Raw genomic sequence first — 5,697 nt, 5'->3', positions numbered from 1 at the left:
TCACTGTACTCATCATTCACTGCCAATGATGAACAGTCTCACTGGACACTTTCATGGTCCGTCCACTGACCGTCTGATGAATACTGCACACAGAAATCAGCAGTTCCAGCACAATGAGGAACTAAATCCACTGTGCTGTTTGAAAGATAAATAGTATTACATTCCTGTTGAGTCACAACCGAAAATATAACAAACAGACAGAAAAATATTTTCCTCAGAAGCATTTGCAGAGAATAAATCTCTCGCGCAACAAGCTGCGTTTTACAAAAACATGGCAAATCAGGCTCATATGATGATCTTAATTATCTTTCCGCACCAGCATGTATACTGTTATGAGATCTTTCAGGTCCAAATGTGTTGAACTAAGGCCAAAATCATCATCCCATGAATAGCAATGAATAGCTGTAACAATGAAACAAAACAGAAATGTGGCTGATTAATTAACATTCACCAAGACATTTGAATCAAGCAATGAAATTACATCAGGAAAAATCATAGCTTTTTTGTATTTTATAATCGTTTAGCAGAAGTGTGCCATGAGCGAGGTGCATGATGGGAGAATCCCAGACGTCTGTGAGCAGATGCTGCAGCTTTACTGTGTAAACAAACACAAAACTCTGTCAGCGCAGAAATCAGATCTGACATATCAAAACCTGCTGATCGTGACCTTTAATACTTCACACCATCTTCTCCTGGATTTACTGAACAACAACATCATATTAAATGTGGAGTAGCTGTATTATGTGGAGGATGGATGGATGGATTGCTTGGATGGATGGGTTGGTTGGACTGATAGATTAAATGGATGGGTGTAGAGATAGATGGATGGATGGATTGGCTGGATTTGTGGATGGACAAATGGGATGGATTGAAAGGATGGATTGGATGGATGGGATGGAAGGATGGATAGATGGACTGATATATGGGATGGGTTGGATGAATGGATGGATGGATGCACAGACAGATATATTGGATGGATGGTTGATTGGATGAATAGATGGGATTGATTGGATGGATGGATGGACAGATATAGTGGATGGATGGGATTGATTGGATGGATGGATGGATGGGATTGGTTGGATGGATGGGATGGACTGAAAAGATGGATAGATGGGATGAATTGGTTGGATAGATGGATGGATGGGTTGAACGGGTGGGTTGGGATGGGATTTGTTGGTCAGGATTGGATGGATGGATGGATGGGATGGATTGGATGGATGGATGGATGGACTGATATATGGGATGGGTTGGATGGATGATGGATGGATGGATGTACAGACAGATATATTGGATGGATGGTTGATTGGATGGATGGGATGGACTGAAAAGATGGATGGATGGATGGATGGATGGGATTGATTGGATGGATGAATGGACAGATATAGTGGATGGATGGATGGATGGATGGGATTGATTGGATGGATTGATGAATGGATGGATGGACAGATATAGTGGATGGATGGATGGATGATTGGATGGATGATTGGATGGATGGATTGGCTGGATTTGTGGATGGACAAATGGGATGGATTGAAATAATGGATAGATTGGATGGATGGGATGAAAGGATGGATAGATGGACCGCTATATGGGATGGGTTGGATGGATGGACAGATATAGTGGATGGATGGATGGATGGGATTGATTGGATGGATGGATGGATGGATGGATGGATGGATGGATGGATGGGATTGGTTGGATGGATGGATGGGATGGGATGGGATGGGATGGGATGGATTGGATGGATGGATGGATGGATGGATGGGATGGATGGATGGATGGGCAGATATAGTGGATGGATGGACAGATATAGTGGATGGATGGATGGATGGATGGGATTGGTTGGATGGATGGGATGGACTGAAAAGATGGATAGATGGGATGAATTGGTTGGATGGGATGGGATGGGATGGGATGGGATGGATTGGATGGATGGATAGGATTGATTGGATTGATGGATGGATGGATGGACAGATATATGACTGGATAAATGGGATTGATTGGATGAATGGACAGATATAGTGGATGGATGGGATTGATTGGATGGATGGATGGATGGATGGGATTGGTTGGATGGATGGGATTGACTGAAAAGATGGATAGATGGGATGAATTGGTTGGATGAATGGATGGATGGACAGATATAGTGGATGGATGGATGGGATGGGATGGGATGGGATGGAATGAATGGATGGATGGATGGATGGATGGATGGATGGATGGATGGGATGGATGGATGGACGGACAGATATAGTGGATGGATGGATGGATGGGATTGATTGGATGGATGGATGGATGGATGGATGGGATTGATTGGATGGATGGATGGATGAGATGGATTGGATGGATGGATGGATGGATGGACAGATATAGTGGATGGATGGATGGATGGGATGGGATGGGATGGGATGGGATGGGATGGGATGGGATGGAATGAATGGATGGATGGATGGATGGACGGACAGATATAGTGGATGGATGGATGGATGGGATTGATTGGATGGATGGATGGATGGATGGGATGAGATGGATGGGATTGATTGAATGGATGGATGGATGGATGAGATGGATTGGATGGATAGATGGATGGACAGATATAGTGGATGGATGGATGGGATTGATTGGATGGATGGATGGATGGATGAGATGGATTGGATGGATAGATGGATGGATGGACAGATATAGTGGATGGATGGATGGGATTGATTGGATGGATGGATGGATGGATGAGATGGATTGGATGGATAGATGGATGGACAGATATAGTGGATGGATGGATGGGATTGATTGGATGGATGGATGGATGAGTGGATTGGATGGATGGATGGATGGATGGATGAATGGATTGATGGATGGATGGATGGATGGGATGCATGATGGATGGACAGATATAGTGGATGGATGGATGGATGGATAGATGGAATGGATTGGTCGGTTGGATGGATGGATGGATGGACAGATATAGTGGATGGATGGATGGGATTGATTGGATGGATGAATGGATGGATGGACAGATATAGTGGATGGATAGACAGATGGAATTGACTGAATGGATGGATGGATGGAGAGATAGTTGTGATGGATGGATGGATAAGATGCACTGAATAGATAGATAGATAGATAGATAGATAGATAGACAGACAGACAGACAGACAGATAGATAGTTAGATAGATAGATAGATAGATAGATAGATAGATAGATAGATAGATAGATAGATAGATAGATAGATAGATAGATAGATTTGATGTTTTGAGTTGTTGTTCTCTGTTGTAAAGCTTTGACTGCAAACACTTTTTTATTTTTCAAACTATTTGCATCCGGACATTTGTGTGAAGCAGTAAAGCGTGGCCTGGAGCAGCTTCTGTCTGAACTGAGACGTGTCCACATTACTGAGCTCATTATTCATTCTCTCTATCATAACAAACCATGAGACCAAAGCCATTCATCAGCAGCGGAGCGCTCTGTCAGAGCTTCTTCTTATATGGACTCTAAAACTAAAGAGGGCAAATTCATTCAAACAAAACTCTGAATGGCACACACACACACACCAGTGACAGGACACACTGATTTACCCCATCCGGCTTTATCAGACACATCTGATGGAACGGCATTCGAAAGCCATTTATCATCAATCATCTGATTATGTGCTCGTACAGAAACATTGTTCTCAATCTAAACTGGGTTTCCGGCCTGAAGGCAAAGCTGGAGAAATAATATTAAAGTTGTGTGCTGTATGATCATGAAGCTGATGATTTCAGGAGTTTCTTTAGCTCAGCGATAACTAACGTGGATTCATGTGATGTTTGATGCAGCAGCATCTGTGAATACAAACCAGATGTTTTTCTGACGTTTGCACCAGGATTTTGAATATTGTTAAGCCTTAAGAGTTTATCAGATGATTTATAAAGCTTTTGATTAACAGTTATAATCCAAGACCACCATGAACCAGCTTTTCCTCATCGATCATCCACTGAAACAGCGATCAAATGAGCTCTAAATTAAACTAAACTAAGATTTTGAGACTTTATGGGACCCGTCAATCAAACTCATCCAGCTTTAAAAGTCATTTTCATGTGGAATACATTTGGAGAAATGATGGTTCACAGTCGCTGACTCTCTCACTTTGACGGTCGGATTGTTTGTGAAGATCTCAGATGGAAACTGGGATTGATTTCATGGGTTCTTCTGATCTGGACCATCAAGCAACCACCTAGTGACCATTAAAAACAACCTTCTGACAACCATCCCGAGACGTGGCAGCATGCAGGAATCTAAACCACTATGAAAGATCACACCAATAACATCGGGATTTGACGAGCTCCACACTGTTTCTCAGAACTGACTCCAAAGCAGCAGGGTTCTTCACGTTCAGAAGGCAGCGGGTCTGATGTGGACGGTGTTCATCTCACAGGACTCCTGAATAACCACATCCGCTATTGTTTCAGCTCGGACCCTTATTTAGTCTCATCAAGGACAAGCTCTCCGTCTAATCTGGTGAAAGTCCAGCGGACGAGGCAGCGGTGAGGAAACGGCCAAATATGGACACACAGATTTCTTGATTTGCTGTGACTGTGCTAATTTTAAAGTCTCCAGGACGCATGATACAGTTCATGGGCATGAGTTCTGTTTATTATATAGAAGCCTGAAATGTGATCTGAAACGCTGGTGTGTGTTTGATGGGAATGAGTTCACTTCACCTTCTTAAACAGATTGAAGAGTTTACTTCGCTGATTAATGAAACATCTTTAGTTGATATGAAATCAACACTGACTCTCTTTACTCTCTTAATTCATGCTCCTGCTCTTACTGTGACTGATTCATCAATACTCTAGAGAAACACATGCTCGTCTTCATAGAACTTTCTTCTATGTTATTTTCAGTCCTTCTTCTGGCTGCTCTTGTAGATAAAATGTAAAATCTACACCGCCCTTCATCATGAATGAAACCCAGTAGTTGTTTTTGGATGCTGATTCTGTTTTTCTGGAGCATGTCACACTTTCTCACTAAATATGATGCATTTCACAACATTTTTGCTTTTGATAAGCATTTGTGTGGTGAAGAAATCTAATATTCTCCTTAATTGGCAGAAAAACTGCCACAAAGACAGGATTCCTGCCTGAATCTGAGCCAGATTACAACGATTTGTTCAGTTCTCAGCCCATTTTCTCCCATTTATGCCCAATTCTGATTTCCACATTTTTCACTCCTTTGCAGATTTGTTATGTAACTTTTGACATTTGACTGTTATTTTGATAAGTGCATTAAACTGATACATATAATTTCTTATTTTGTAAAAAAAAAGAAAAAAAGATTGGTGGCATGAATCTAGCCGTCAGAACCCCTGCTGAAGTCTGAAGTTGTGCTAAACGGCAGTGAAACACTGGAGAAAAGTATTCTGACTCTCTTCTGTCACGGCTGGAACGGTCTGCTTTTGTTGCACTAAAGATGCATTTTTGCTGTTTTGTAATTGCCTATGCAATGCTTCTCTTAAAATACATTTAAAAAGCACAGAAGGCATGTTTGGTGATTGCTGTGTGAATATATTTACAGCACATTAAAAATGTACTTTTTTGTGAGATATATGGCAGCTTTAGAAAATATTTGGATATCAAGTCAATGCCATCCCTCCATCCTCAGTGTGGTTTGAGGGTCAGAAGATCGCTTGAATGTGATCTTTACGCTCTTTATTGCACAAT

The sequence above is a fragment of the Cyprinus carpio genome, chromosome A12, assembly GCF_018340385.1.
Source record: "Cyprinus carpio isolate SPL01 chromosome A12, ASM1834038v1, whole genome shotgun sequence".
Lineage (NCBI taxonomy): Eukaryota > Metazoa > Chordata > Actinopteri > Cypriniformes > Cyprinidae > Cyprinus > Cyprinus carpio.
The sequence above is the reverse complement of the archived record's forward strand: the minus strand, read 5'-3'. Positions refer to the sequence as shown.